We start from the raw sequence: 10,523 nt of genomic DNA on the forward strand, positions 1-10,523 counted from the left end.
CCGATCAGAACTGCCTACAAAGGGACCCTCCACACTCCCCCCACAAAATCCAAGCTTCACCCCTCCATACGGAAACATGCATTCTCAACAGCCAGACCCTCTCAGTGGAATGCATTACCTCCAGAGCTACGCCAGGAACAATGCCCATTTACCTTTAGGAAGAAATTGAAGACCTGGCTATTCAAACAAGCCTTTCCTTAATCTGCTAAGCCTCAAATACTGACTCTTGATGCAGTCATTGATTCAGAAACATGCTGTATTCATGCTGTATAATCATGCGGTAATCTCTACCACTCTCCCGTTCCCTAGCCCCCGGTCCCAACCCCCCCCCCCCCCCCTTCCTCCCTCTCCCTCCTTCAGCCCCAGTCACCCTCCCTCTCTAAGCCATCTTGCGCTTAAGTACGCCTTTCTACTACCATTACCACTTGGCTGCATTTCACTCCCCCTCCCTACCGCGCCAAGCTCCCCCACTCTGATAGCTCCTCCCCCCCCCCCCGAAAGCCCTGTCCTCCTTTAAGATTTAAGTTAAGTTCTGTGTTAACTCTTTGTTAACTCTAAGTTATCTTCATACTAAGTTGTCCTGAATTTATCTCCCTTGTTATATGTAACTTTCTCATGTTTCTCTGGTTTCCCTTGTTTTGATGTAAACCAGTATGATAAGACTTTTTGTCCTGAATATCTGTATAGTAAAAAGAAGTAAATAAATAAAATAAATAAATGCTGTATGTTCTGGTTAGAACAAGTATGAGGTGCTGAGGTCTTTTTTCCTCTGATTTTTAACATCAGAGAGTAAACATATATGAATTTTGAGAAATATATGAGTGAAGTTTTTGTTTCTTGTTGGATTTTAAATTGACTTCACATTTACCTTTCAATTGGTGGAAGTTTCCTCCTTTGCTACATCCCTCCTCTGCCTCAATCTCTGGCACTCTAATTGACAGACCTGCCCTGTCAGCATGCTCTTTATATGTGTCAGATTGCTGGCCTGCAGTGCAAGTCTCACACATGAATCAGTTAATGTAGCAAGCATATATGTGGGGTTTGTCACCAAAGGTCCTAGTCTATGTCGCCTGCTATTCCAAGGACACCAAACAGCACAGCACCTCAGCTCTCATTCCCTCTTCTGTTGAAAGCCCTCCAACTTACCTAACAGGATGTTTACTATAGTGATGCCATCTCCCAAGATGGCGGTTTTGGCACTCAGCTCTCTGTAGCATCCTTAAAAGGCTTCAGGGTGCTGGCCTGCACCTCCATTGTGGTCTGTTGCTTCTTAGATATAGCTGGTGATTGCTGTTGCTGGCCTGGAAGCAGTTTCAGGAACACTCATCCCTCTTTTCAATTCTAGTGTCCTCTGTCTTGCAGAAGAAGCCTCCTGACTACTGTTACTAACATCCCCAGGTATATGTTGAAGGAGATGCTGCTTCTTCAGGTGATGCTTCATCCCAGAATTACTTAAGTGGCCCAGTTGCTTTCCTTGGCTGATGTCCTTTGCACAATAGTTACAACGCGCATAGTGTGGGTCCTCCCTGATTTGAAAATGCCTCTAGATCACAGATTTCTTTCATGATCCCTTGCCTCTGACTGCATCTTTGGGGGTGGACGATGCTGCTGGCACTGAAGTAGTGGTGGAGACAAATGGAGCCTGAGGAATGGAGGCAGAGAATTCACTCATCCTCACTTGCTACATTGTCAGTGTGGCCTATTCTTCCTCACTAACATCAGCTGCTGCCTCTGTCTCCAATGTCAGTGAAGTGGAAGCTTGCATGGTACTGACTGAACCTCCTAGTAGTGGGTTTTCTGCTAATGCCTCTCCCATCTCTCCTTCAGGAAATCCTTTAAAGAGAGATTCTTCAAGCTCTGATTCAGAGGAAGAGGATGGCAAAACTGCTTTTATGGCCGCTGCTCTATTAAGGGATTTTGCCTCTTGTGCTTTAAGTTTTACCACGTGTACCTCTCTTCTAAGGGCACTAGTGGTTGTACTCTGCGGCTGCTACTAGTGCCTTCCCTTTCCCTCTCCTTTGACACAACAGGATATGGCTGAGACACTGATGGAACTGGCAGATCCTCTTAAAATTTCAATTTTTTTGCAACTTGACATATCTGCCTTTCCTGCTGATGTTTTGAATTTTAAAAAAATCCCTCTTTATTTTGGTTGGAGGACTTACTGTTGCCTTAGCAAGGCAAACTTAGATTGTAAGCCCTCCAACTAAAATAAAGAGGGATTTTTTTAAAATTGAAAACATCAGCAAGAGAGGTAGCCCCTTCCAACAACTATGGGCTTTCCATGTTCTCTAATACTACTACCTATGCCTGACATGATGGAATTTTATCTGCTGCGTTACTGGACAAAAGATGTTTAAAATAAAAACTTTATTTTTTTCAAATGAAGTGGATGTATGTGTGACACACTGACATTAGTGTGACTACAGTGATCCTTCAGTGGTATATAATTGAACAACACAGAGAGAGAATATACTACAGTAGAATAGTTTAGTATTTTGCTCTGCTGACATGCACACACACAGAAAAAGGAAAGAATGGAATAAAGCTCTAATATGTAGGTGAGGACTGTAGTAGAACAGCTGTGCACTACTAAATGTAGTAACAAAATTAATTAATCCACAACATGTCTGTACCTGAGGCAACTGGCACAAATTGCTCTCTGTGGATGTACTGACTTGTACACACACAGACCCAGGCACAGAAAGTTAAAATAGCCTCTCTGTCTTGGATGATGTGGTACAGCTAGTAGAGCTGGTAGTACACTGGTTAGTTAATACAGCAACAGGTTTAAAATGTAATACATCACTACAAATATAGCCACTGCCAGGCAGGCAGCAAACTGTCCTTCCCCAGGAGGGGAGAAGGGAATGATGGAAAAGTCTAACCTTCCTCTAGTCAGTGGCATTGACAGTGAAATAAAAAAAACCCAAAAACCTGTGCAAATTAACACAATGTGACAGCAGCAAAAAGGATTAGAAGAGATGGAATGTTTCCAGTGTTGAACAAAAGCATTGTTGCTACAGAAGACTACAGTAAAATACAGAATTCCTATACACGGCAAAGCAATATGTATCCTCAATGAGTAGGAGATACAACTGCAAGCTGTAATAGTCTGGGAATGCTTTAAGAAGAATAGACAGAGCAGTAATTCACTGATTTAGAAAGATGCTTCCCTCTGATACATTCCCTTGCTTTGACAATCTGGTTTCCTTGACAAGAGATCCCAGTTCTCCTCTGACATCACACAAAATTCATAGGCATCAGGGCTGGTTGCTATGGAAATTCCCACATGACCTGCCCAGCCTTAGGCTCTCTCTTTTCAATGCAGCCAGTGCTTTTCAATGGGAAACATAAATGAATGAAACAAATGTGGGACTTGCTCATTCATTTTTGTGGGCAAACAAATCAAATAAATACAGTATATTTTTCACCGATTGGCCCATTCATTTTAAATGAACACACATCTCTAATTCCTTCATCCATTTTGTGTGATAGGCAATCATCTGTTTGTGTGCTACCATTAGGGCAAGATTCACTAGGTTTTCAGAGCTCTCATAAGTCAACCTTATTGTGGGCTTCACAGTATTGCCGGTCCTTCTGAGCTGTTGAGGTGGCAGAGAGCTAATTCCCCAGCCTCCGTAGCTTCTGATTCTCTCTAGGAGTAGATTTCACCTGTTGCCCCTCTTTCTTCTTCTGGTTTGGGAGGTCCATCCCTCTTTCTCCACCTATGAAACCCTCAGTTCTACCATTAGTTTGGAAGGCTTCATGGATTTCTCGCTCCTGGGCCTCTAGCTCCAGGGTCTGTTCTACTAAGTCTTCATCTGTCAGGGGTATAGTCTCTCCATTGTGACTCCCAGGTACACCTCATATTTCCCCCACCAAACTCTTCTCCAGAGGTCCCGCACCCTTTGCAATAGAAGAGGACTGGAAGGATTATCTGCACACTGCTCCTAGCATCCCCCAGGAGATGACTCCAGATGTTACAGTGAGCAATCCAGGGTTTGAACTCCACAGCCCCAGCTTCCAGAGGTCCCACACCCTTTGCAGTAGAAGAGGACCGGTAGGCTCATCTGCATACTGCTCCCAGCATCCCCTGGGAGATGACTCCAGAGGTCACAGTGAGTGATCCAGGGTTTGAAGTCCACAGCTCCAGCTTCCAGAGGTTGTGATTTAAGTGATTACCATAGCATGGTTTAAAAAAATGTAGTTAAGTTCCTGGATAAAAAGTTCATAATATATTAGCCAAGTTTTTTTTTTTTTAATATATACTGTCATCTGATCTGAGATATCACATCTGTTTACATTCAGGTACTGTAGATATTTCCCTATCCCCAGAGGGCTTACAATCTAAGTTTGTACCTGAGGCAATGGAGGGTAAAGTGACTTGCCCAAGGTCACAAAGGCTTGAACACTGGTCTCCTGGTTCATAACCCACTGCTCTAACCACTAGGCTATTCCTCCTCCCTTTAGTAAACTAAAGAAAGCTATTGCTATCCATGGGAGTCAGTACTACCGGTATGAGCTAGATCTCTCAGGAAGCATCTTGGACACATGGAAAAGACATTGCCTTTTCAGAAGTGCTACCTGTTCATGGAAAGGAAAAGGAAAGGCTAAGTCATATAGACTACTTCAATGCATGGCTCAAGAACCAGTGTAAAGAAGAAGGTAGGGGTGTGCATTCATTTTCGATGTATTGGCAATCTGCAACGTATATATCCCTATTCATTGTATTCGTAGGGAAGCTAAACGTATCATGACTCCCCACGAATATAACATATCATCCGTTTCATATGTTGCACAGCGCATGCACTTTTCTTCGCCACCATTTGCAATCGGAGGATGCCATTTGGGTGTATCCAGAGCCAAAAACCAGCCCTTTCCTGTGAGTCATCAGTGACCTCACAGCCCTGTCAGAGTGGGTCAGTCAGGTTAGCGCAGATACTAGAATACAAAGTATCAGCAATAGCATTTTGTGAAATGCACTGAATGCAGCCAATCGCGTTGTCATTCAGTGCTCGGTGACTATTTTCCTGATGACCCAGCACTATATATACTTAAGCACGTGGCGTGCCATGCACTTTCTTTGCAGGGGTAGTCTGGGGAGGTGGTGTCTGCGGAAGGTGGCTGCACTCAGAGCTAGTCTGAGTTCAGAAATCTCTATTCAATTGCTAGCTAGGCTAGTTACTTAAGAGAAAAAGATTTCTTTATTTTGCTGCAGTGCAAAATAGCCCTGTTTGTTTTTTAAGCAGTTTATTTAGGTGATCTGAGATGGTCTCTCTGTGCCAGGGAGAGAATCTGCTAGCAGTGCCATTTTGTTTAATTCACCCTCTGGGCTAGGCAAGGCATTGTGACAGTGGGCAGTTTAGCAGACTGAACTTTATTATTGGGACAGTCTGTGCAGTGAAATCCCCAGTCTGCCTCTTTTGTGCTTACAAGCAAACTGTGTGTGTTTGTGCACACCACACACACACATTACATTAGTGCATAGCAAGGCACTGTGACAGTGGACAGCCAGTAGGCACTAGGCAGTAACATTAAATCCATAATGTCAGGGAAAGCTAGATGTGGTCGAGTAATTGGGACTGGCAGAGGAGGCACTTCAAAAGGCACTAGTGCCAGTCCCCCATTAAAGTTAAAAAAGGAGCCATTGCAATCTAAACTCTTTGGAGGGGCAGGGAGTTCCAACTGGAAAAAAATAAAATCTGACCATGATGCATCGCTACCACCTGTTTCTGACCCTGTAGTTTTGGAGGTGAGTGAAGGGGAGACTGAGTCATGCCAGACAAAATGTCGACACCCAAAAGCAGTAGTGGGACAGAAGTCTTGACTAAGTGTTGAGAATGTAGTGCAGGCACTGTTTGCTTCTGATTCAGATGAAGAATCATCTTGTGTGGGATTCTCAGCAGAAACGAAAGTAGTAATAGCTGACGAAGTTTTAGGAGGATCAGTTAGACCTGTCTTAGCCTCCACTTCAGTGCAGCAGGGGAGAGATGAAACTGATGAAGAGGAGGAAGAGCAGACAGTGCAGGCACAGAGGGGAACTGAGGCCCCTGGCATTGCTTCTGAGGTGCACCCACTACTTCAGCTCCAGTGCCAACATCCACCCCCAAGACTAAAGAGAAGGGAAGATCACAAAAGACATCTGCGATCTGGAGCCAATTTAAAGTGACAGATAACCCGCGTTTTGCTCAATATAATTACTGTGGCAGAGGTATTAGCAGAGGCAAATGGGACATCTATCTAATTTTGGCATGACGCATCATATGAAGAGGCAACACCCAACAAGAGTACTGCCATCTGGGGATGGTGGCAGTACCAGTCAGGGGACCCCTTCCAAGCAGCGTAAAGAGGTTGAAAAACAGCAGAGTCAGCCCACGCCCTCATCCCCTTCTAGCAGTCAGGTGGAAGGCCAGCAACCCCCTGACATATGGCAGAAGCAACAACCCACCATGGTGGAAATGGGGTGGAGTGCGGTAACACTATCCCGGGGTAGGAGGCAGGCAGCCTCAAAAGTTGTAACCAGGAGCATTGGAGAAATGATTGCCCTTGATAACCAGCCCTTGCAGTTAGTGGAGAATGTGGGTTTCAAGCGTTTTCTGAAGGTCGTAGTTCCAAATTACAAAGTCCCCTCCAGAACTACATTTAGCAGAAATGTCCTCTCCAGCCTGTACAAGCAGTGTCACAGTCGCATCTAAGCGCTGCTAGCTAAGGCAGAGGGGAGTGTGCATTTCACCTGTGATATCTGGACTGCCATGAATGCTGCACACTCTTACCTCTCCCTGACAGCACACTGGTGGGACCTGGCTGAGGCAGGGGCAGGCAGCAGCTCTATTACTGAACTAGTATCAGGGTGGAGGTGGGCTTTACTGCACACCCACCTGACGGACCAGGCCCATACCGCAGCCAATATTCTAGCATGCATCAAACAGATGCTGGAGGGCTGGCAACTACACCAGCAAGACAGGAATCCTCATGCAGGGTTCTTTGTCACAGACAATGAGATGCCTCACAAGTGTCTCATTCAAGACATTGCTACCCGGTGGAATTCCACCTTTATGATGCTCGAGAGGTTAGTGGAGCTGCAGACACCCCTTCATGAACTTTCTGGTAAAATGGACATAGGTGTGCAGAATCACTTAGGGAATCATGACTAGTTAGTCATGAGTCAGCTGGTAAAAATCCTGCAGCCTTCCAAGGATGTCACGGAGGAGCTGAGTTACAGAAGTGCCACCTTGACTGACATCATCCCTATAGTTAATTTCCTGGATGAAAATTTGGAGGCCTTTAAATAGGAAAAGGGAATGACAGTTGAGGTGCTGCATTGTCTGGACATTTTGCAGCAGCAGGTGGAAGAGAGATTAAGGCCTTTAACAGAACAGAACACATACATGCTCGCCAGTCTGTGATCCCCATGAGAAGGGGAAACTCGCCCTACAGTACGATTGTCTCTTATTGGTGAAGGACCTGCTGTTATCAAAAGTCCGTGAACAGGAGTGCCATACGTAGAGACAGATTAGGCATGAAGCAGAGGTGGAAACAGTGGGCACTTCAGAGAGTTGTGGTAGCCCAAGCTGGAGCAGCGCTCTGTCAGTGACAGCTAGTACCTCCTCCTCCTCCACTTCAGAATGCCAAAGGCATGTTGCCCATAAAGATTCATCTGTTGTGCAAAGGGCTAGAGAGAAAGCAGTTGGCGTGAGTGACTCTCAGCCCACTCAAGCAAAGGACACACCAGCACAGCAGTCAGTGACACCATATCTCTCAGAGCCGACAGAGAACATGCAGACTGTTGCAACCGTCTCTGCCCAACATCTTCACTCCACCCTCTACCTCTGTGGCGACTCCCTCCAGGTCTGAAGGACGGCTGGCTACCGCGGCGTCTCCCTGTCGTCTCTCTCTGGCGTCTCTGGGCCGCCTCGATGCTGCAGATCCGCCATGTTGGCTGAAGCCTAGGGCGCGCGCGCTCCGAGTGAAGTACCAGCAAGGGCTCGAACCTCAAGGGCGTCCCTCTGAGATGATGTCATCCGCTTCTGATATTTATAGGTCTCTGATATCACTACTAGTTGAATTAGCAAGGGCTAAGGTTCAGATTGGTTTCCTTGCCTAAGCTACTCTGACTCCTTGGACTTACCAGAGGTACCCGCTCCTCGGGGGCCTCGCTCTCTCTTTTTGCCTTTCAGGTTACAGACAGGAAATGGTACTCGCTCCTCGAGGGCCCTCGTTCCTGACTATCTGCTGATCCTCTTCTGCCTGGAAGTCATTATTATCTACATCTTTGTGAGTTACCATCGCTCTCTCAGAGCTTTCCCTGGAACCAGGTACTCACTCCTCGAGGGCCTATCCTTTCCAGCTCCTGAGTTCCCTGAGACGACTTTGTGAGTGTTGTCATCTAGTTCTGTTCATGAACTCTGCACTTACTATGCTACATCCAGAATATCTGTTCCCACTTCCATAGAGGATTCAGTAACCTAGAAATAATTTACTACTATTTCCGGCAGTCTATAAACAGATTGCTAAGTCCGCCTATGGAATACATTAGATTGACACCCCTATATGATTGCTCCTCCCACCAGCATAGCGGATCATGACACAGACAGATCCGCTGGCATATTGGGCACACAAGTCCACTGTGTGGCCACACCTAGCCAAAGTGGCTCAGCGATATCTGTCATGTCCACCAACCAGTGTGCCCAGTGAACATGTCTTTTCAATGACAGGGGATATCATGAGCCCTCACCGCTCAAGGCTGGCACCAGATTTGATGGAAATGCTAATGTTTTTTAAAGTAAACCTGCCTTTGCTTGGGTTTCCAAATTTTCCCTGTGAATGGCAAGATGAATAAAAGCAATTGAAAGCCTTGCAGAAGCTCCAACTGCCTCCTATGCTCCAGATAATATAAGCACTGCAGCACATGTACCTGACCTGAAATGCTGTGCCTGTCCATCCACTGTCCAGGCTGTACGTCCCTACAAGGGCCTGACCTCTAACGCTGTGCCTATCTGTCCACATTTGGAATGTAAGAACATAAAAAGCTGACTTAAGATGTTTGGAGCTTGCATATTTCATATGCTCAATATTTTTCATGACTTTGCCAACAGTAATGTTTCTAGTACTATTGAAAACTGGTGGTAGTTGCACTCTAGTTCATCCTCTGTATTCCCTCTGTTTACAGAGGCACTATGTAAACTACAGAGTCAACATAGGTTGATATTGTAGATTTGGACTTGAGTAGCGGTTTCCTTCTGAGAGCTCTTCATGTTCCTTTGTCATCAGCTGAAGTGCATAAGTACAGTTAATAGCTTCTGGGTATTCAAAAATAATCTCCAGCTCAGTTCTTGCTTCACAAATGGCAGTCTCTATTGCTCTAAAAGCATCCTCTTTTGAATTGTCTTTCAAAAATGAAAAATGCCATTTTCTTCTGGCAGTGAATCTGTTCAGGAAGAAGTGACAGGTCAAACCACAACATACCTGCACAAAGGAAATCCTTGAATGCTGTACCTGTCCGTCCAGGCCTTATGTCCCTTTCAAGGATTTGACTTAGATTGTAAGCCCTCTGGGGATAGGGAAATACCTACAGTACCTGAATGTAATCCACTTTGAAGAGATGGAAAAGCGTGAAAAGCGGAATATAAATAAATACATAAAAAATTGCTATGCCTGTCCATCCAGGCCTTATATCCCTAGGTGGGCTTGACCTCTATCCTCGACTGCTGTGCCTGTCTGTCCAGGATTTATGTCCCTAAAAGGGTTTGACCTCAATTGCTTTGCCTGTCTGTCCAGGCCTCATGTCTCTACAAGGGTTTGACCTCGATTGCTCTACCTGTCTGTCCAGGCCTCTTGTCCCTACAAAGGTTTGACCTCGATTGCTTTGCCTGTCCGTCCAGGCCTCATGTTCCTACAAGGGTTTGACCTTGATTGCTTTGCCTGTCTGTCCAGGCCTCATGTCCCTAGGTGGGATTGTCCTCGGTCCTCGAATGCTGTGCCTGTACGTCCAGGCCTTATGTCCAGTCCTAATGGCTGACCCCTCATTGCAAAGGGAAACTTCAGTGTCTGGCAATTCAAACTAGTAATCCTTCACAGCATGGATCCTTAAATAAAACAAACTGTTTTCTTTAGTTTCAGGGCAGAGAAGAGAACTTCCTCCGTCTTGCTTATGAAGTCATGATCTGTTTGCAAATCTTAAATCCTAACAATTTGTACCATTATACACTCTAGGGGCCAACCCATTCCAGGGAGCCCTTTCCTGCTGAAAGGAAAGTGAACTCTCCCCGTTCTTGCAGCCTATCTCTTTGCACCTGTTGACCTATGTTCAGAACGAGAAAAGATCTCCAAGGTACTTAGACTGTGGCAAACATAACACAGTGAGACCATGCTCACAGTGAGACCCTGATCCAGGTCGCCACGCTTTCAAGGCTCATGGTCCACTCTAGGGGCCAACCCATTCCGGGGAGCCCTTCCCGGCTCAAAGGAAAGGGTACTCTCCCCAGGTGTAGCCAGCCTGTATCTACCCTCTGACCCATGTT

This window comes from Rhinatrema bivittatum, chromosome 5, assembly GCF_901001135.1.
Source record: "Rhinatrema bivittatum chromosome 5, aRhiBiv1.1, whole genome shotgun sequence".
NCBI lineage: Eukaryota > Metazoa > Chordata > Amphibia > Gymnophiona > Rhinatrematidae > Rhinatrema > Rhinatrema bivittatum.